The following is a 24,184-nucleotide window of genomic DNA, read 5'->3' on the forward strand; positions in this document are numbered from 1 at the left end:
AATTCTTCTTCTCGAATCATGGTAACATTTTCTCCGACATTAGTTTTAACTTCAAGATATCCCGATATCTCCCTCGTATTTGTTTCCTTGGATGGTAATTCTACAATGTATCTACCAGTATTCAAACGACAAACAGTTGATTTGTATATCTCCTCACAAGCCATTTCACTTTCGATTAATTTTTTTGTCCTAGGTGGCTCTTCTACGACCCAAAATCGCTTCACCAACTCTTTTGAATTAGCATTGGAATACATGCACAGATTATTTGAGATAGTAGAACTCTCCTCTGATACCTTACCCATCAGGCAGTAGCCCCATACTGTTTCCAGGGCAGATGGTGTACCCGCTGGACCAATCACCTTTCTTCCAGTCACAATGAAGGGGAAGTATTCAGCACCCAATAAAATATCAACCTCCTCTGAGAGGAAAAATTCAGAATCTGCTAGCTCCAGTCCTTCAATATGTGCCCAGTACACATTTTTTATCTGATTTGTAGCTGCTATTTTGTTGACTCCCGACACAGTAATTTTTAATGAAGGGGAGTTCGGTATTTCAAATTCACAGTTAGTAATTTCATCTGTCACTTCCAGTTTAGTATCAGATAATCCATAGATTGGCAAACTATGTGTTTTCTGTACCACTAAACCCAGTTTTTTCATGCATCGCCTTGTAATGAATGACTCGGTGCTTGCACTATCTAATAATACTTTGACCTTATGATAATTGCCTTGATTACCTCGAACTCCCAATTTAACAGTTGGTAACAATACTAAGGAACTATTTACGTTCGAAAATACTTTCGTCGCTGAGTCAGTAACAAATGTCTGATGGCTTTGATCAGCGACGTCGTGCACATCTACCCTGCTCATTTGTTTATTACCGGCCAATGTGTTGGTGTTTTCAACAGGCGGCTGTCTCGGCTCTAAATGGAGGAGCGAATGATGACGCGAATTACAGTGACTGCACGGCTTCCTTCTTCTACAATCTCTAATAGAGTGCCCTGCCAATAAACAGCCGATACATAGTTTACATTCTTTTACACGTTTTAATCTATCAGATGGTTTGAGATTCAAGAACACTTCACAATTTTCCAGTTCATGAGAATTATTACATTCAATACATTTCAGCTCGCCCGATTTCGATTTAACAATCATAGCTGAAGCCTTGTAATTTCCCATAGTTGGTTTCGATTTCCCAAACTGCTTACGTGAGGAGGCTTCTGACGATGTAGATGATCCCAATAAATCAGTGGATTTAGTAGCCTCTAAAATAACAGCTTCATCATTCAAAAATATTTGAAAGTTTTTCAAATCGGATACTGTTCCATTTCTTAGCAGTCTCTGCCACTTCTCTCTCAATTCTTCAGTCAGTTTTTTACGTAAGACAAATAATAATGGAATCGACCAGTCATTAACTGCATGACCAATTGGTTTTAGTGCTGCAATATACTCAGCTAAATGAGTGATGAATTTTCGTAGCGAGTCTGGTTGCTTATTAACTGCTGGCATATCAAAAATTGCTTGCAAGTATGCGTCAGTCAGATTGTAAGAGTCATTGTAGCGATTCAATAATAATTTCCATGCCTCAGCATAAAGATCACTTGTCAATGGGACTACAGAAATGACTGACAGTGCATCGCCTCTCAGTACAGACCGAAGATACATATGTTTTTGTATGTCAGCAATTTGACCATTATTATGAACCGTGGCTTCGAATAAATCTTTAAATTGACTCCAAATTTTCAAATCGCCGTCAAAAGTCATTAAAGGAAGCTTAGGTAGGGCAACTGGCGAGATATTTCCAGTTGTAGGTGAAGAAGCTACATTGGAAGAACTAATATTCAAATTTGTTTGAGTGGATGGTAAGGTTTCGAGAATAGCCTTGACATTGAAAAAAGTGTCATCAAATTGGCTCATCAAATTTTCAAGGTCACTTGTTTCCAATCGAGGATTTTGTTTGTTATAGTAGCTCTGCATCTTATCTATTATGTCATTGAACTCCACCTGGTGGTGATCGATATGCTCACCCATAACTTTCAATAAATTCTTCATTTTTTTATTTTTCAGATCTTTTTCGACAGCTTCGGCAATTTCATTAATCCGTTTTATTCTACGAATTAATGCATCTCTTTGAAATGTCAAATCTTCGATAACACCCATAGTGAGGCGATAACAGTGAGCGCTCGTTGAGAGAGTGAGACAAAGAACCAAACAAGAATAAGAGGGAAAACACGAGAGCAGGCGACACAATGGAACGAACAATGGCTGGCTTATCTAATCATACAAGCCAAGCCAGCATTTCAACTATGCTCGGTAGAAATGATCGGTTACAAGGCTAATAATACCGTATCGATACTCATTGGAACAAACAATATCTGCTATTAATAACGAAGTAACGACAATAATCAATGCCAATAACTGCAAGTATCCTTTGAAAAAAGTAACAGTTCCAGTTACTGTTACAGCTAGACGACGTATAAGTCGTTCTCTACTTATCGACACAAACTTGCCAGTCCAGCGTTGTGGCGCCAATGCAACAATCTTACGCAATAATACTACGACACAATTATTTACGAAAATATTACTTGTTCTACTCAATTTCCAACTTAAATTGAGCCCAAATTTCTTAAGAATACCACAATTAAAGCGTATATTCATCTACGACGACAAAAACAAGCCATATACATAGAACAAACCAAGGATAAAATAGGCATAAAAAACGAAAAACCTATTAGACAATATTTCAAACTTAAGTCCTTTTCAAATTCGATTAACAAATCAATCCGGCCCGGAGGACCAATGTTTAATTCGACAGAGGCTGGCTCAAACAGCACTCTGGTTTGTGGACTGTATCAGTAATTACATCGAGAACTTTTGGTCTGTCTGGCGTCAGGTAGCAATTTGAACAATTAAAATGGCTAAGTGCACAATAACATAGGCCTACCTTCATGTCCAAATCCTCCTTGCTTCCAGGATCCCCGGGTCCAGATCACGATACGAGACGAGACGACACTTGTAATAAATCACAATAAATAATCAATAGATCACTTTGCAAAAATCGACATTACGAGAAGTGAGCTGTTCAATTGACTGTCAATCGACGACTGGCCACAATTATGCTTTGCGCATCACCGTATAATTGCCCCCTCCACCACACAACGCCAGACAAGAAAGGGAAGCATTCATAACGTCCGAACAACTTATTCTATTGTTTTTGTTGTTTTTTTTATTGTAAATCTTTAACTGTCAGGTTGTTGTAATGCAGTTCACGGTGCTCATTCCCCACACCCAGACTTGTTGTCTTTGTGGGGAATATTCACTATTTATCTAATGTTTCTGCTGCTGTAATACCTTTTTTTTGTGAATAAAGATCATTTGAATTTGAATTTGAATTTGTTTTACAATAAACATTGGTCATCGTCACAAGTATACAAAAAAATACAAAATAATTAACAATACAAAAGTCTACACAGCTAAAACACAATTACATCTAAAATTTACTTATTAAACAAGATTACAAGCTAAGTTCACACAGCCTAAATCATACACAATAGTAACAGATTTATATAGACTGTGAAATTTTATAAAATTCAGGTACCTTGTAAAGTCCACCTCTTATTAGGCCTTTCCCAACTCTATCTTTATATTGGGTGGCATCTAGGTCTCTTACCAATGACGGAAGGGCATTATAAAATCTGAGAGATTGGGCCCTGAAACTTATCAATGATGCGCTGGAAGAGCACCATTCGACACCTATATTACTTGCCCCTCTTGTATTGTATGTATGCCTATCAGAGTTGAGGCTAAATTCATCCAGGTTCTTTTTGACATAGCACAGACATTCCAAGACATACATAGAAGGAAGAGTCAGAATTTTATTCTCAATAAACAATGGTCTACAATGACTACGTGGCCCATCATTGTTTAATATTCTAATGGCTCTCTTCTGTAGCAGGAAAAGTTTACCAGCCAAAGGACTATTTCCCCACAAAATTATACCATAGGCTAGGTGACTGTGTATACCCGCAAAGTAAACTGTTTTCAAGACCTCTATTGTCAGTCACACTTCCAGCCAACCTTCTCAACATAAAAAGCCCTCTTAGTACTCTATTTCCTATATGGGTATTCCATTTGAGATAAGATTGCAAAAAAACTCCGAGGAACTGGGTAGATTCAATGTTTGGGCTGTTGGCTAGACTGGAACTTATAGTAGTGGTTTTTTATCATTAATAGCTTACTTATTTTCCTTACTCCAACTGTCAATCAAAAGATTACATTGTTCCAAATTGGACTTTGCATCTGTCTGATTTCCATCGCTAATAATAACTGCCAGGTCATCTGCATATAAAAATATTCTTCTTCCATTGCCTTCCAAGTAAGTAGGTAAGTCATTAATATAAATTAAGAACAGTATTGGTCCCAGTATAGATCCCTGAGGTACCCCTCGTTCTACTGATAAGAAATCAGAACTCAGACCACAATGGTAAACTGACTGGAACCTCCCCTCTAGATATGTTTTGAAAAACTTCAATACTTTATGATCAATATTGTAGGCAGAAAGTTTTGTTGATAGTATTCCATGCGAGACCGTATCAAAAGCACATGAATAATCGTACATTCTGGCAACATTGCTCTTCTTGTCCTCAATTCCGTTCATTACAAACTCCACAAACTCAGATATGGCAGATGTTGTGCTCAAATTACCTCTAAACCCAAATTGACTTGAACTAAAAAGTTTATTCTCTTCAAAATACTGTACAAGAGGTTCACTAACTAGGTATTCAGAAGACTTACCAAAAATTGGAATGATGGCTATGGGTCGAAAGTTTCTGACGTCACTTTTAGAGCCTCTCTTATGTATTGGTAATACTTTACTATATTTTAGGAAATGTTCATATTTAGTAAAAAATTTCAGATTTGGTATGAAACTGTTACCAGTTAGAAAGAAAGACTTCGAGATAATGCCAAAAATACGAAAAAATCGGAGATATTTTAGTGTTTTTCTGCGAGTCTCCTAAATTTGTCTGCGTTCACTTAACCGAGAACAAATGATCAGAAAATGGTAAAATTTAGGAACAGGTGTAAAAATTTAAACTTCCAAAGGAATTTGAAGTGCCTAACGTCAAATATAAGCCCCAAATCTACGTTTTCCAGCGTTTCTTGCTTTTTTCGAGAGCAGGCTGAAAGAAAACTTTCAAGTTACGTACAGTGGTTCAGCTAGGGTCATAAGATTTTGTGATGAGAGAACTCCAATATTTTGTGAAAGTTACGTCAAAAATTCGCGTTCCACTAGCGTTTTTAATCATCTTTCTGTTTTTTCTCTCCTTTTCCAATAATTCATGTCTTTTTATTCTTCAAAAAGTATATTTACAAATTAATAGTGTTACAATAATGTAATATATATAAACCTTGCGTGGATGACTCGTGTGTGTGCAGAGAGGAGTCGAAATAAATCAGATAGTGAAATATAGTGGTTTGGATAAAAGCAATTGTGATACCTACTTGAAGATAGCTTAGGAATCAGAGTTGAATATGACCAAGAATATATATACATATATATACATGATTGCAGTGTAAGCATACAATATTAATAATAGCCAGCTCAACGGCGCTTGAAGGTTTTACTTGACAGTCATAACTTTATTTTATTTTATTAATAATCTCAAACCAGTTAAAATACACTGGTTTGAATGAAAGGAATTGAGATACTTGAAGATAGCATTTTCTCAGCTAGGATATAGAAATTTTATTTTGAGAGGACTCTAATATTTCGCCGGAGATACGCTAGGAACTTTTTTACATTTTCAGCGTATTTCTATATTATTAACATATTTTCCCATATTTCTTAACACTGACGTTACATACTTCATAATCATTCATGATGGTGACTTTGCGACAAGTTTATATACTCCCATATGAATAACGCGGATGTCAAATTAAGTAGCACTGGCCTCTGGAACCTATACTGGAAGCTATTGTAAAGAAATCTGGAATACTTGACGTAGTTTTGCGAAATCACAGCTTTTGATGACTGAGCGTAACCACGAATGCCTAAATGCCTGGAAATCTAGGGTTAAATTGAAAATGACTTTTTTCACTGAAATTCAATGGATGTCAGTTAGATAATGTTGTTGTATACCATCTTGTATTAAGAACAAATTTTATTATTTGTTATTCGTATTTGGTACTGTATCAAAAACTGTTGTATTCTAGATCATCTATCCTTGGTTTTTCTCTTATTTGATTCAGTAAGAGCAGTTGTAATAGGTACTTTCGTGTTTAATGCATTGGAAAGAGTTAAAGTCGATCGTAATGATGAAGTGAAAATGAAAGACCAAAATATAAAATACAAAATGAAACGAAATTTTGATGAACGTCACATAGTGCAGTCACTATATAAATTGGTGCCTGAAATCTATATAGTAGTTCTGAATTATTAATTTATTGACCGAGGGAAGTGAGGTCTAAGATTCAAGTCGACGACTTTGCATTTATCTTTATGTATATGTTTACATGTTTATATGCTCCGCATTAACGGCGAAACGCGTTAATAGATTTTCATGAAATTTGACAGGTATGCTCCTTTTTAAATTGCGCGTAGACGTATATACGAGGTTTATGGACATTTTTAATTTCAAGGATTATATATAAGGAAAAGTAGCCTCCTTCATACACCAATAGGAGGGACTTCGCTCTCCTAGGTTTTTAATAAAGGCAGCGATTCAATTCAATTCAATATTAGAGTAAAAATCAGACTATAGAATTATTTATCAGAAACGAGCTGTCGAGTGAATTATAAATTGCATGCAATGGTGCATGCAATTAATATCTTAATGTAACTTGTTAAAAAATCAGCTTTCGTGTGGACTATTAATTGCATTCGATGAGGCATGCAATTGATAACTTGAAATAGCATAGTAATTCATCCCGAATTTTCCCTGCTTTCAACTCGGTAAGCTTTTTATAATAGTAGCATGGTTGTTTACAACAAATTATTGACATTGTCGGTACAACAACCCGAACAGCCATTAGTTTTTCACACACTAATATCTCGCCGACTCGACAAGACAGGACATAATTTACTGTGATTGACAGTATTAGAGGAGGCTGTGTGTGATTAATAACTGCGCGGGTCTACTGTTCACAGAACTACTAGTTTATTAGAACTAAAGAACTGAATGGAAAGTTACGTGCGCCTGCTCATTACGGTGCTGTCTTGGGATCAGATGGCCTTGTATCATTAAAATTATTTATTTAAAATTGCCATATGATCACTCTACTAAAATTTTCGATAAAAGATCGTATGAACAAATTCGATGTGTATGAAGTTGCCGCTTTGATCACATGCGCCACTGTATTCACGATCACTGAACGACCACTACACGACGTCGTGTTTAGTCGAGACAGAAGACGACCACTACACGACGTCCGTCCGTATGATAAAAATCGTTGATTGATGTGTTTGTAATCACGGTATTTAGATGAAAACGGTAGGGGTCATGAAATGTGTGCGCAGTGGCCAGCCAGCTAGATTACGTCATCGCCACCAACCGAGGTCTTTAACACCTATTGGCAATTTTATGAAACTTATTAGTTAAAACCAGATGATTGTATATAAAATGACGTCAGCGACACCGGAAATTCAGCACAAACATGCGCGTGACACCTACCGTCTTCTTCTATATACCGTGTTTGTAATCACCCATTTATTTCATTGCGCTACCATTGGAATTAGGTCGTTAAATTTTTTATCGTACGACCAGAATCGATGTGTGTGTAGATAGCCTAAGACTAAAATATTCACTCAATAGATAGTAATATGACAGTTATGTATGGGCTATTTGACAGTATCAAATTACGTCATAGCGGAGTATTTAAAATCCACCAATGAGAGTGGATATTTAAATTTTATGTAAATTGAAAAGACAGAAGTATGATTGTAAAAGAATAGCAGAAGATCCATACCCACTTGCTTGCCAGAGGTCACCAGGACGCACAACAATTTTGAGAGCACAAGACTAGATCCTGTAATAAATCCTCAAATAATCTTGCGTTAGAATTTAAAGTTGTTTTGAATAACTAAAAATTAAATTTCATAAGACTCAGTGAGGTCATAGTATGACATGAGTCATTAAATTCAAATAGTCCAATTGGAGAAGATGACAGCAGCCCACCAGAAAAGGCCTATGACATCGAAACGAATCCGGATTGCCATCATAATTGTGAAAATCAACACGTGAGTTTATTTGAAGAGTTATTAAGGAGCCCTCAGTGCTACGAAATAATCACAATTAAATAAAGCTAGCTCATCGAAGGGTTATTTAAATATTAAAATTAATATTGAAATTTGCACAAATATTAAAATGTAAAGGGAATATTCTTAAGAACAATTTATGAGATTTGAGTATTAAGTATGCACAGATGAAATATTTATTAATATTTGATTCATTATATATGCTCTCTCATATATCTTTTTTATCAGTAATTTATTAGAATTTTTATGAAGCTCATGTTCATAGGATAAATTGATTTATCTGAATTCCACCAGAGGCCGAACCCAAGCCCTAAGATATATTTTAATATTTATATTTTCTCATATTCATTGGAAGTAAGATTTATGAATTTTATTTGACAAGCAATAGCAAGTCGACAACTGAGCTATATGAATAGAAGAATATATGCTGATTAAAGAAGCACATGATTAATGGCTGCTAATAAACAAAGTAAAATCTTTTAGTGAGCTGTCAGTGATATTTTTTAATATATATATATATATATATATATATATATATATATATATATATATATATATATATATATATATATTCTCATATTATTTTTATATTTGTTGCTCTATTTTTCATTTTTTGCTCGTTGATATTCTCATGTAATTATATATTTTTATTTGTTGAATGGTGTACACTTTATTTATGATCCTATCTTCATGCATGACCAATCTTGTTATAGTCTATTTTATTACCAATATTGACATTTTATTTAAATCATCAACCAACTATATTCTTCACTGAATAAGTTGGATAAATCAGCGATATACAGCATTGATTATTAAATCTTTGGAAATATTATGTTCTCAAGATCTGCTTGAATCATTCAGAACCATCGCATACGATTTGGAAGAACTCAAGGGTCATAGCATTAAGTTGCAGCAGCAATACAAATTAATAGAATCTGTAAGGTATTCTGATAGAGTATCAACTTTGATTCCACTCGGTATCATCTTACACTGCTGACCCCTTTGTCAGATGGTGGCGAGTGGCATTGGTGACGATACCATATTGTCTAGTACAAAAATCAGAGCCCTTATATCTATCTACCTCTCCTGCATCTATATTTGTGGAATCAACTAAATCAGTCATAAGAACTGTGAACTGTTAAAGCAGCCGATGTTTGCAGCCATCGAAAGCAGAGAATTATTTGAGCTCCTAGAAGAGCTGGTAAGAAACTGGTGGTATTTTTCTTTCAGAAGTCACAAAAATATTAAATTTATTCAAAAATTTTTGCTCTACCGACTGCGGCCAAGCAGGGCACATGCGATGCCAAATATAACGGCAGAGATATAATAGGAATGAATCAAAGTTTGATTGCATGCTCCATATGTTTTGGTGATAGATGCCAATGCCTACTGATTCTGTGGAAAAGGTATTCCTCAATTGAACTAAGTAATCTTGCTAGCGTCATAATTTTAGAGAATTAAATAGAATAATTGAAATACAAAAACAAAATATACAGAAAAATGTAATATAATTGATAATACTTAGGACTTCCCCAAAACCCACATATTCATATAAAAAACGTGACTCAAACTTAAGCTTTTTTCAAAATGAAAACAAAAAATAAAAAATGGAAAAAATGAACTCAATAATCGTTACCACAAGTTTTAGAATGGCAAAAATTACCACAATCATAGAAATTCGACCCTCAGTCAAGATGTATTTGATAAAAAATTGTTCTGAACAAAGCTCAGGTTAGAGCTACCAGAGGACTGTAATTTACTATTTAAATAATCAAATACAAACAAGGGGCGAAATTTAATCTTCAATTTGAGCCAGGTTATTTGTACAGTTAAACTCTGCATTAATGAACAATAAAAAAGAGCAAAAACTCACCAAATTTATTCCAATCTTGACTACTTGCCCTTCGAAGCCTTTATTAGGTGTTCTGGTCAGGTTCAGGGTGGGACGAAATTGGGGAATAGACAGGTTATTGCTTATGGGCTGCCTTCTCGTTGATTCTGTGTTCAACTTGCAGGTCATACACTGTGTTTTGAACGAAGCTCAAACTGGATTCTTTATAAAATTCAAATCCAATTCAAATTAATTCAATTCAATACTGTTATATTCATAATTCACACACACGACACTCAAACAATTTACAAGAAATTCCCGATCGAAAATTACATTACAAAACAAACACAAATTTTGTCTTGCAAGACAACGGGCTGACGAGAGAAGACAGACAAAACTCACAAAAAATCCATCCACAATGCCATGCAGAAGGACGGTCTGCGCTGGTGCAAACACAAGCCTGCTATTGGCAGAACCACAGTCTGGCATTCTGGCGCTACAATTCGAATTCTCTGGCCAGAACAAAAATAAACAATGCTTGAAAAGCGAACCATAACTGCAACTGAATTCTCATTGAAGTAATACTTCCACCTTCAAAAATAAAATAAAATATAAAATGAAATAAAACCTTAATTTGATCAATTTGTCTAGTTCATACATATTTAAAATAATGAATCTATGATTCATATAGTGTTCAAATCCTCTTTACTACGTATCAATATTGCCTGTTGGGTAGCATCTTTCCAGACGTATATTTTCTCCTGCCTTGCCCATACGTATTTGTAGCCCTTTTGGAAGGCGACGCCCCTCACCACCTTGAGCCGATCCAGGATATGTACTGGGAGGTGTTGATGAGCGACACCCTGCCGTCCGGATACATATTATCGATTGACTTCGTCGAAATACCATGATTAGCCCTGTCCTTTGATGATACGTTTTTGAAATTAGCAAGCCACGATTCCTTATCTTGTCTATGAAGAAATTTTACGACAATAGGTTTAATATTTGCTTTATTTTTAGTTGGTAGCCTATGAGCCGTACTAATGTCTTTAGATGTCAGCTGGCTGTTGATTGTGTTTGACACTTTGTTAAATAATTATATCATAAACGGACTCATTACCCGTTTCCGGGATTCCTGTGATAATTAGATTATCTCTACGTGTATACTCTTGAAGCGAGTACAGTTCAGATTTCAATTGGGAATTGGCACTTTTCAGAGTAGCATTTTCTTCAGTCAGAGTTTTAACATTAGATTTAAAAGCAGAAAGTTCTTCCTTGAAATTATCAAATTCGGTTGATATGAAATCAATTGATTCTCTAATGGCACTAAATTCTTGTGTGAGGGGGGCCAGTTCAGCTTGAATCATTGTCTTGATAACACTGCCAATAGCATCAAGGTCAGCCTGAGACAGAGAGAGTGATTGAGAAGCACTGCCACTCTTACCTTCCTTTCAGTATCGGTGGATGATGATAAGCCAGCCGCTTTAGAGCCTGCTCCGACTGACTTACAGTTCAAGCAAATCCATTAAATGGATAATCTAAATTTTAGATTTAGTTTCTGCCGACATTTTACGAAAATTCGATTCTTTAACTGACTGACAAGAAAAGTGACAGTAAATTCTACATTTTGAACACAACAACACATCACGGTCCTGCACCTCACTTTTACAGAAATCGCACTTCATTTTGAAAGACTTTATAAGGTCAGATAAGGGAGAGAACAAAAACACAACTTGCCTCTTCGACTGCTCAACAACTGATACTAGACATTATTTGTATAGTATGTATAGCCTACTATAGGCACTTGTATGGCATCATCTATGTATGGAACATTCTTTAAAGTGGAAAACGTATAGAAAGTATTATTTTGAAGCATTGTACGCTTCATGAATTGTATCATCCATCTTTCCACCTGAAATGAAAAATATTGAATTCTTTTTTTTTGTGTAGTTGAGAAGTTGATATTGTGGTAATTATTCATATTGAATGAAAAAGACTAAGAAATTGTCAAGAAACCACTGATTTATTGATAATTAGAAAGACCGGTTTCGGTTATTACACCATTGTCAATCTCTGATAAACTTTTTTAGTTTATCAGAGATTGACAATGGTGTAATAACCGAAACCGGTCTTTCTAATTATCAATAAATCAGTGGTTTCTTGACAATTTCTTAGTCTTTTTCATTCAATATTGAATTCATCTAGCTTCAATTGATATTTGTCACACATGTTCGAATTTCAAATTAACTTATTCAAACATACTAAACTTATTGGTCTATTCAGGTCGTGAGGGGTATGATGAAATTTATTCTTTACAAATCATAATTTCCACTATCATAATCGAAAATGAGAATATGGTATGAAAATATGAAAGGATGAACCTGTCCATATATTTTTTCACAAAGCAAGACATTTGTGGTGATCCAAGGGACATTCATTGTGATCTTGTTTTAGATCATAAATATCCATCACATTTCTCCTTGCTATTTGAATTATATTTCTCATTGGATAGAATTAAAGATACTTGACGGTTCCTGGAAGTGAATACTTTACCTTACATGTATTTTTATAAGTAGCATCATTTATATGATTGGATATATATACAGGTATGAGTGAGTGACAAAAAATTATGAATAAAATGACTCACTCACCGATATACTTCATTGAATCTCCTAGTTTATCAAACCACTTTAAAAACAGACTTCCAGAACCGAACTGAACTCTTTTCAAGGAGCACAAAGGTTTAGTAGATATCAACTAAAAGCACTGCCTCACATGTTGAGTAAAGCTATAATATTCAAAAAGGCGCACATACTGACATTACGCCGACGGCAATGTAAGCTTTGAAAAGAATATATATCATATGTCTTCCATTTTGTACGTTGGTTCTTGGAAGAAATGGAACCATATAAGAGAATTGTGATAGATTTTTTTACTTTGTAACGAGGCAAGGTGAGAGTACGAAGGCGATGTCTTATTATAAATTGCTGTGAAAATAGAAATGCGAGTGCAGGGGTGGAGAAAGAAAGCTCTTGGCAATTTAACACCAGAATAAGTCGGTGTAGAGAGAAGGAGGAGAGAGTTTGAGAGCGTGAGAGAAAACGAGTGAATGAGAGAGTGATGAAAGCGACTAGCCCGAGGCAAACGCTGAGCACTGCTATGCCAAATTCTTTATTGCCTATCCTAACGCCTGTTATACGCGAACGTCTCTTTTCCTATATCTACTGCTCAGCCCTGCTATTCGCTCTCTGAAAATACTTGTTGAACGTTTTTTATCGTCACCACCTTGTAAATAGAATCGTACGTGGGCGAAAAATACAGACATGATACTCGACAAAGACGACACTTTTCAAAGTTCCATCGAACGATTCAATATATTTATGCCCCCATTGGGAGCTTTGTAGAGAACTAGAAATCGGTGCGGAACAGAATTTATGTTTCTTCTTTCTGATTAAGGGGGTGAGGAGGTTCTGATCCTTCCAGATCTCTTGGAAAACCAATAATAAATCTAATATAAATTTAATCTACACGTTAATGATGTACACTGATATTGATATATGGGAATTTAAATTTAAACGTATGAGATTTATTCTACTCAGAGTTTCATTTGAAATGAGTCATTTCCCTGAAGTATTACGATTTTTTTGTTTCTACTAATACTTCTCTATCATTCGCTTCTTCTTCGTCTCCTTTATAAAAAACTTTACATTCTGGTTCTCTCCATGAACATTAAAGAATATCGCAAGCTTCCGTTGCAGGGCAGTGAAAATTCAACAAACGTTCTCGACTGAAATTGAACAGCAATAGATACTGCGTTGTAGCAGAGAACATGTATGAACAATAATATTCAAATGGAACGTCTGAAAAAAGTGACCTTTTCATGATTGGCACCAATAAACCATTTCAAGAGCACAATAATATTGTATGATATCGATACATGAGAAGTTTCACTGAATTTTGTACTTTTTCATCCCACTCTAACATCTTTCAATATTCTTATGGTTTAAAGAATGAACATATTCACAAATTTCTCCATTAATTCAAAATTGAACTCCGCAAATACTTCTATAATGATAATTAAAAGTCGAAACGAATCAAATTGAATCTCTGACCCGTTTCAAATGTAGTGTATGAGTAATGATAATACCAGGAATCTTGTGAAGTGAGTCTGACATTGGATGCGAATATCAATGATAATTTGAATTGACTATAAAATCTTATAATAATTCTAAAAAGCAATCCAAACGCTTGTTTTGATCTTTGATTAATTCTCATTCCTAATGAAAATCACCTTGTATTGTGAATTACATAGCTTTGATGCCAAAATAGCATTTAATCTGATCTGTTACACACTCACACTGAATTAGAAATTATAATATGAATTGACTATAAAATCCTATAATAATTCTAACAAGCAATCGAAACGCTTGTTTTGATCTTTGATTAATTCTCATTCCTAATGAAAATCACCTTGTATTGTGAGTTACATAGCTTTGATGCCAAAATAGCATTTAATCTGATCTGTTACACACTCACACTGAATTAGATATTATCTTTATTGTGAAATTCCAGTGATACGCTCAATAAAACTATTGCATCCTGTTTGCACCTGTGGGAATGTGAGAGCATAGGAATTCTACAGCTACATGGGCTATAGTCACTTATCAATATAGTCACTTCAATATTCTTATAATATAATCACTTTATTCAAAGACATGGTACCTAGAGCTAATTGGAAGAAAATCGTTGGATAAGTGTTGTTTTAGGAGCCCAGGACTAATGCGAAAACGAATGATTCAGCTGTTTAACATTATTGGCCGGTTTCCGAGCTCGGGATTTAGCCAAGTCCTAGACTTTGAACAGCTGGAGTAGAAAAATTTGCTTTTCAAAACGGTGTGAAGTCGCAGCTTTTATAACAGTAGTCGTAGATTTTATTTTCTCATTTATATAATTGGAAACGTTTTTCCTTGACGAAATCAGACATACCTAAATAATTCAAAGTAGCTGAAACTTTACCCTATTTTCTCTTCATTTTATTTTGTGATCAATTTTCTAGTTTTCCAAAATTTAATTCAAACGTGACTATGACAATGACTGAGACTACGCCCCGTTTTGGAAAACCAATTTGTTTGAAGTCTAGGACTTAGCTAAATCCCGAGCTCGGAAACCGGCCCTATGAGTCTCCAATAGGCCCATTCTAGTTATACATAGAATATAATATATTACAGTGCATCTCTAAAATTCTGTACATTATAAATTTGAAACTTTTTTCAAGAGATTAAATACGTACCGTAGATGCACAAATAATAACATCGCATAATAAATGAAACAATTTGTACTTTGGAATCTATACTCTGTTGCATTGCATATCCTATTATATTAAGCGAGCAATTTCTGTATTTTTATATCTGGCTATTTTTATATCAGGTTATTTTTATATCTGGTTTTTTTATGTTCAACTGATCTCGAAAACGGCTCTAACGATTTTCACGAAATTTGGAACATAGTAGGTTTATGATATAAAAATTCGAATGCACTATGTCTCATCACTGGGAAAACTCGCTGAATTACATTAAAAGGATTATTCATCCTTGGAAGAACAGATGTATGTATAATTACGTCAACTGTCGATAACAGAAGATGCGTGTGCCTGTGTGGGAGATCAGCTGTGTAATAATTCAATCAGCTTACCGAATCTCGCGAGAAAATTCTATCAAAATAATCGATTTGTTGACAGGACATGGTTTATCACTCTAAATTAGAGTATATCATAATATTCAAAGTTAATCATTATTTTACAGTTTTAAGTGATTAGTGAGTGTTATTTTGTTATTCAATTTGGTTTGTAAACAATCTAAATTATAACTTTTCTGTTTTTAAAAATTTGACTCAAAATTGGACCTGAATTCAAGTGTATGAAACATAACCTACTTTTTGGACCATTTAAAGTGTATAAATCAAAATACGGGGAAGAAACAGTTTTGGGCTGTGCCTATTTGTCCTTCCCCAATCTTTTTGAACAATTGTGCTCTGTTTATCAATAAATAACGAGCGATGCTCGGTGCCCCGATATTTATTTCAAATCAGAGCATTGTCTATATATTGTGTGGATGGAAGTTGATTGAGTTTCATTTAAGACGTGTCCTCCTCTTTACAAAAATACATCTAGAGAAGAATGGGAATTACCACTATCTTGAACAATGCTACTAGACTGTACGGTAGTCCTTTGCTTTTGAATGAGTGGATCAGTAGTGTATTGGTAATTTCGAGTAGAAGAGTGATTTTAAGCAGATGGTCTGATGAATCTTGATTGATGAAAGCTTCAGTTTCAACCAGAATGAAGTTTTGCTAACTATGGACTGATATGAAAACTCAATTACATAGAGTACAATACTGTGCATTATATATTCTGAAAAATTCATTTTTTTCCGGAAGGAATCGGCAAAATCATAAAGGGAAATAACATAATGGATAAGAAGATAATAGAGCTGAATTTCTCTTGCTCTATTCTAGATAATAGAGCTGAATGGATAATTTTATTGAACAGTGATTGCATAACTGTATATAGTTTTCTATGTCTACAGTTTACAAACAAAGTGACGGAGGCATTTCTCGCAATTCTCGCCATTTCTCGGAGGCAATCGTGATTAATTCCACGAGAACCAATCAGAGAAGACCTTTTAGAAAAGATGGCTCCTCTGATTGGTTCTCGTGAAATTAATCATGGTTAAAATTTAACCGGCTTTTGTGCAACCGGGCCTTAGCAGAGAAAAATAGTTTTTCAGAATATGTAAGTTATTTTTTACGCTGTGGAACAGAGTGGATATGTTAAACTGCGGTTACATTGAGAGTTTGCTTTTCCTAGCTGACTTCAAAAAAGTTTCATATTCAACACAAAAAAAGAGATGAAAGCCAAGTTCTATTGAATTTCTGTCGAAATCAAATTTCTCTCAATACAGATTAGGTCGGCCGAGCACGATTCCAGCATAGACAAAGGGCCTATTATGCCTCCCCACTTCCTTCTCCATCCTCTTTTCTGTCTTTTGTTTTCCTCTTTATTTCCTCCTGATCCACTTTCCTTACCCCTTCTAGAAGTGTTGGTGTTTTTTATTTGCAAGGAAGAAAAAACCTTGACATCTCACTACCAGATGCTGGATGATTTTTTTTGAATCCTTAAGCATATGAAACCTAAATTTATTCATTGTTGTGATCAACTAAGTTCAGAATAACCAATTCATGAAAGTCTAACTTTGAGTCTTCATTTGTCCAATATATTCTATCCTTCAGTTGAAATTGAAATAATAGCATTGGGAAAACCCGAGTGCATGTTATTTTACCGTAAGTCGTAAAATAAAAATAATGCTGAGATGTTGATAAGTTCAAGAGGTAAATGCTCACAAGAATGAGTAAAAATCATAATAAGTTTATTCGCGGATTGAAATTGAAAATTTAATCATCATCAGAGGTTCAGGATAAGTTGATTGATGAAATGAGAATTTGATCACGAGTTTACTCTCACTTGATATTCCTCCCATTTAATCTTCATTTTTCGACCTCCATACTTAATATTTTTGCCCTCGAACTTCCTACTGAGCCTACGAAGATCGTATTTATATTATAGTGCACAGTTACCATTTGGTACTTTGCAAAGAATTTTGTTATATTAGTTTTAGTTATGGAAAGTATAATTAAGTTATAAAGTCGTGAATAGAATACCTCACATGAAGTTCATCTATATAATTTATAATTCTTATAATTCTTTATAACGGGATTCCAGATTGAATTTATGGTTCTCAGTTCTTTCCAAATCATGATAGAGTGGTGAGCATCAAGTTATTAATATTATTATTTTTTGATCCATCGATCGAAGTCTTACTAGTGGAGTTTCGAGCCAGCAAAACTGTTTTGAATGTCAATAGTGGCTAGTTGTAAATCGAGCGAAACGTTATGAGAACTGGTTTTCCAAGTCATAATGCTAGTGTGTATTTGAGAATAGTACCTAGTTTTATTTATTAATTACATAGTGAGTAATAGATATAACTATTGCCGAGAAATAAATTATCATAAGTTACCAAAATATGATTATATTTACATGCTTCATAATTGTGTATAAGGATGTGGAGTGAAACCACATTGTTTAAAGGGTGCTCGGTCGGGTAGCTCAAAGAACAGAATGCATTCAACCCTCCAGCATGACAAGATGGTATGCACGCGCTGAATAAGTTTTGGCCGAATAAAATATAACTGTATCGTCTGCAAAAGATGTAATCTTTCCCTGTAAGTCACCATCCGTCAAATCGTTAATAAAGACCAGGAATAAAGTACTTGATAACACTGATCCTTGAGGAATACCTATGGTAATGTCCCCGGGTTCACTCAACGTATCGTTAATTCTGACCCTTTGACTCCTATTAGATAGGTAGCATCTTAACCAATCATTAGCAATTCCTCTTACTCCTGATAAATCAAGTTTTTTTAGAAGCATGTTTTTATCAATAGCATCATATGCTTTAGATATATCAAGAAACAGAGCTGCACACTTATTATTAACACTAAAACTGTCATTTATATTTGAAATGAGATTTTTAATTGCCGCTTCTGTACTTCTTCCTTCACGGAAACCATATTGGTTATCACTAAAAAAGTTATTATTTTTATAAAAGTTTTCAAGTCTAATCTTGAATATTTTTTCTAAAATCTTGGAAAAAACCGGTAAAAGTGAAATTGGGCGGAACTGATTATGTTTTTACAATTTGGCTTTTTAGGAATAGGTATAACTACGCTGTGTTTGAACATGCTTGGGAATTTTCCTTTGGCAATACTCAGGTTAATTAGATCGGTAAATTTGTTCAAATAATTCATGTAAGTTTTTTTAATCATGCTTGTGCTTATTCCATCTACACCTGGCGAAGATTTATTTTTCAATTTTTTATTATACTTGCTACTTCCTCCGGATTTGTAGGGTGGAGAAAATTGAATTAGTTGGAGATTTGTATGGAAACCTTATTTTTGATATTCTAGCAGACTCTTCCCTGGTTTGCAATGTGGTTTGTTCTAATTCATCATTCATTTTATTCACAACATTTAGAAAATAAGAATTAAACGAATTAAAAATTTTATTACTATCATGTATGCTATTTCCCTGCTCATCAACAATCAGTTTCAGTGGTGCTTTATTTTTTTTCAATCCTATTAACGTGTCAATTGTTTTCCACGTCTTTCTAATGTTTCCCTGGCTTTCTCTAAACAGTTTTGAATAATAATATTGTTTTCTTTCTCTCAGTTCATTACGTAAGTTATTTTTGAATGTATTGTATATTTGTTTTAAGTCGTCATTATTAGGTTGTTTGATTACATTCTTGTATAACTCATTTCTTAAGTTTATTTGCTTGATCAGATAACTATTTATCCATGGCGACCTATATTTCTGTGTCAAGTTATTTTTCAAAAGAAGATTTTCTTGTGAATCTTTGATAGCGCTTTTTAAAATGTCAATGAAATTTTCCCATCCCTCATCAACCGATACTGCTGGTATTTCTCTATCCCAATCTATCGATGAATAATATTATTCAACTTCCGGTAATTGATTAGGCATATTTTTTTATAATTTGTATCTGCTTCTTCGTTGGATCTCTTCAATCCTTCAACTTTAAGTATGATTGTACTGTGATCAGTTATATCTAAATGTAGTATTTCTGGAATTAGATTAATTTTATTCAGTTTTGTTCTATTTTTGCCGGATTTTAAGTAAAGATGATCTATTAAAGAGTTGGAAAATCGGGACCTATGAGTGTAATCAGTATTGAGTGATTCAAATCCAAAACTATTCATTAGATATTTGTAATCGTCAATAATTCTGGTGTTCTGAAAAAGATCTATATTTATATCTCCCGTGAAAAAGAAAGGGACCTCATTGTTTTCGTTAATATTAAATATTTCTTCTAAGTACAAGGTTAATTCGTTAAGAAATATTTTGGGTGAGTTTGATTGCAACCTGTAAGCAGCCAACAACTGAAATTCAAAATTATTATATGAACAAGATATATGTACACAGTCCGCTGAAATAAAAACTATTGTCTTTGTTTTGAACGTTATCTCACTGCTTATATAAACCAAAGTTCCTCCTGCTCTGTAGTTATGATTAAAATTACCATGTACGGAATAGCCCTCTATATGATATAAGTCTATTTCATTCTCTAGTATCCATATTTCTGTCAAGACTATTATTAGCGGGTTGTTTTTTAATTTCCTCATTTGCACTAAGAATAAATCGAAATTACTTCACAGACTGCGTATATTTTGATGAATAATTAGTGTTTCTTTGTTACTTATCTCTGATGACATTTTTATTTATGGTACTGACACTGTTATTTTCTTGGTTACCTGGCTGCTTTGATGCACTTCTCACGCTCAGCTTTTTCACTTGTTCACTGTTCTTGAGTTCAATAACTGGTGTTCCGTCTTCTTTCCTAGCTAGAATCTTCCCTTCCTTGATCCATAGGTATTTGATGTCGCCTCTTTTGAAGATCTCTCTCGCCATGGTGAAAATCCTTCTTCGCGTAGGTGCTAGACTTTCATTCACATAGACTGGATGGTCCGTTTTTTTCTCCCATCTGCTTTGTAGAAAACTGCCTCGTAACTTTCCTTTTATTCAATATTACTTGTTTGTCTGTTCTACGAACGAACTTGACAACGATTGGTGGAGGTAGGTTTTCATTTCGTTGTTTAAGTCTGTGACAAATGTCGATTGCATCTGCTTTTATTTTGTGCCCTAATGCTTCGCTCATTCTACAAATGATTTCTGTTACATCTTCATCCTGTTTTTTGGGTATACCATTTATTTCCAGCATGTTCGATCTTGAGTATTGTTCCATATCCTCGACGCGCTCCTTCAGTTCTGCATTTTCTTTCCTGAGGCTAGCTACTTCTGTTGAAAGCTTATCGATGTTGATGAGGCATGTGCTAATTTGCTTGTTTTGTTCATCAAACTTCTTATTTATGTACTTTGAGTCTTCATTTGTCCAATATATTCTATCCTTCAGTTGAAATTGAAATAATAGCATTGGGAAAACCCGAGTGCATGTTATTTTACCGTAAGTCGTGAAATAAAAATAATGCTGAGATGTTGATAAGTTCAAGAGGTAAATGCTCACAAGAATGAGTAAAAATCATAATAAGTTTATTCGCGGATTGAAATTGAAAATTTAATCATCATCAGAGGTTCAGGATAAGTTGATTGATGAAATGAGAATTTGATCACGAGTTTACTCTCACTTGATATTCCTCCATTTAATCTTCATTTTTCGACCTCCATACTTAATATTTTTGCCCTCGAACTTCCTACTGAGCCTACGAAGATCGTATTTATATTATAGTGCACAGTTACCATTTGGTACTTTGCAAAGAATTTTGTTATATTAGTTTTAGTTATGGAAAGTATAATTAAGTTATAAAGTCGTGAATAGAATACCTCACATGAAGTTCATCTATATAATTATAATTCTTATAATTCTTTATAACGGGATTCCAGATTGAATTATGGTTCTCAGTTCTTTCCAAATCATGATAGAGTGGTGAGCATCAAGTTATTAATATTATTATTTTTTGATCGATCGATCGAAGTCTTACTAGTGGAGTTTCGAGCCAGCAAAACTGTTTTGAATGTCAATAGTGGCTAGTTGTAAATCGAGCGAAACGTTATGAGAACTGGTTTTCCAAGTCATAATGCTAGTGTGTATTTGAGAATAGTACCTAGTTTCATTTATTAATTACATAGTGAGTAATAGATATAACTATTGCCGAGAAATAAATTATCATAAGTTACCAAAATATGATTATATTTACATGCTTCATAATTGTGTATAAGGATGTGGAGTGAAACCACATTGTTTAAAGGGTGCTCGGTCGGGTAGCTCAAAGAACAGAATGCATTCAACCCTCCAGCATGACAAGATGGTATGCACGCGCTGAATAAGTTTTGGCAATGCCAAGGGCATATATATGCCTGTCAGTCAACAGTAATGGGAGAATTGAATTTCGGAGAACTACCTCACCATTTATACGAAATTCTCCAAAGTACAAGGACTTCATCTCTGTGTTGCCTGCAGGTGAATGATAGGCTTACAACAAATATTTCGCAATATGTTCGGCTTGCCTGGAATTCTCGTTTCTATCCTAGAAGTGTATACTTCAATCCCAATTACACTAAGGATATACTGGAGCATAGTGCCCCAGAACAAAATAACATTATCTCGTATTGAAAGTTATTGAATACTATCAATTATATTTTTATGTACTGTTATAATATAATATTCCATGCAATATGGTTTTAACATAAATATCACTCAATATTGTCATAATTGGAAAAAATATAAAAACCGTCAAAAAACCAAAAAATTGTCTCATCAACTGAAATGTTTCATTCCTAATAATCATTGACCAGCATTCGAAAATCATTTTCACAACAAAAATTGATGGTTTTGGCACATTTTGTTGTTGTTTGAGTAAAGTGACTAGCTGGAGTTTTTTTGTTTTGTTGGCTAACCTGAAACACAGTCAAGAGTACTCTATGCTCTCTACTCGATACATCTATGCTCGGTTCTTTGTTACTTGCTGTTGAAATGTCTAGAAGTAACCAGCTAAATAAATAAATAATGTGCAGCAGCAAGAAGAGTTTTATTCCACTTTCCTAAAATACTACATACATGAAGTACAATTGAAATTAGTTGATTTCACAGACATAATGGCTTCACGTGTTCACTCATTCACAATGGCTGCCGACTGTAGGCCTACATGCTCATTCACTTACTGGTTCATGGAAACAAAGTAACAGTTATTTTTCCAAGTAGCAGGTAACAAACTGCTCCAACGAATGTGTTACTTAAACAGATACTACGCTTGCGCAGTAGAAAGGAGCAGTTCTACAGCGAGCCTCTCCCAGTGGCCACTACAGTGGCCTCTCCTTCTTAAATCGCAGTGGCTTCAGTTATGGTAACCGTAACTCCAGTTGGCGTTCCGGTAAAGTTATGACTTCGTTTGCGCATGCACCAACAAACTTCGTTTGTCACAGCACTCATTACCGGAGCTTAGCTTGTCTAAATACAGCATTGTAATGCCTATGTATATATATCCATATACTCATTACAATGCTGTATTTTGACAAGGTAAGCTTAGTGCCTATAGTGACACGTTATAATGACAGTATTTGTTCGACTTTGGTTTTGCTATCCTTGTCTATCATTCGACAAAGCCGGTTGTATTATCCTTTTCTAGATCCACAACGATGCCAATTATGTTTTTGCCAGTGTAGAAATATAATTAATTAATGCAGAGAATCGGCATTGCTATTCTCCTATCTTTATCCACTGCCATTATAACGTGGACCTCACTATATATATGCGGATGTATGGTGTAGCATATCTGAATAGAACATAATTATATTAGAGCAGCTGAAAATTGAATACCAACTGAAAATGAAAGTATCACTTCTGAAGTTGTTTCCTAATCTATCTTTCGGGTTTCCCCTTCACCCCCGCCAACCCCCCTAAAAAAAATCGGGAGTTTAGGTAATAAATAGCTTAGGTATATATAATGATTTGTTTAAAGGCTCCTTGAATAGCATTTTCCTTAAACTTAATTTTTTTGATTTGGTGTCTTTTGGTTGGGTCAGACTTACTTTTCTTTACACCACCATGAGTACATTTGTACTTCAATTCATAATATACAAGCTCATCCTTTAAAATTTTCTTTCTTTTACTATTTTTTTCAAATCCTGGAAGGATGTAAACTTCATGATTGAAACATTGAAACGATGAGTTACTTGGAAATCATAACCATGTGACCAAAACCACCAACACCACAATGCACATGTAAATAGCGGTAGCCGCGCATGCGCAAATGTTTACCGGAACTCGATTCGAGCTACGGTTACCATAACTGTAGCCAGAGCTTTCTTAAATACGTTAGAAGGTCTAAGCTCAGATGAGGAAGCATATAGAGTAGTCATTAAACCAACTAAATTCAATACCTCAACCAGACATTTAATCAATATATGAAATTTATGTTTGTATGCAACAATTATAACAAACTTCATATCACTAT

General features: G+C 34.5%; 1 protein-coding gene across 2 annotated transcripts in view; it reads right to left on the reverse strand.

Annotated features, from left to right (window-relative positions):
• The window catches only part of LOC111053817 (zwei Ig domain protein zig-8), a 197,708-nt gene that overhangs the window by 39,127 nt on the left and 134,397 nt on the right, over window positions 1–24,184 (reverse strand). The gene's annotated exons all lie outside the window — the stretch shown is intronic.

Source organism: Nilaparvata lugens, chromosome 2 (assembly GCF_014356525.2).
Source record: "Nilaparvata lugens isolate BPH chromosome 2, ASM1435652v1, whole genome shotgun sequence".
NCBI classification, from domain to species: domain Eukaryota; kingdom Metazoa; phylum Arthropoda; class Insecta; order Hemiptera; family Delphacidae; genus Nilaparvata; species Nilaparvata lugens.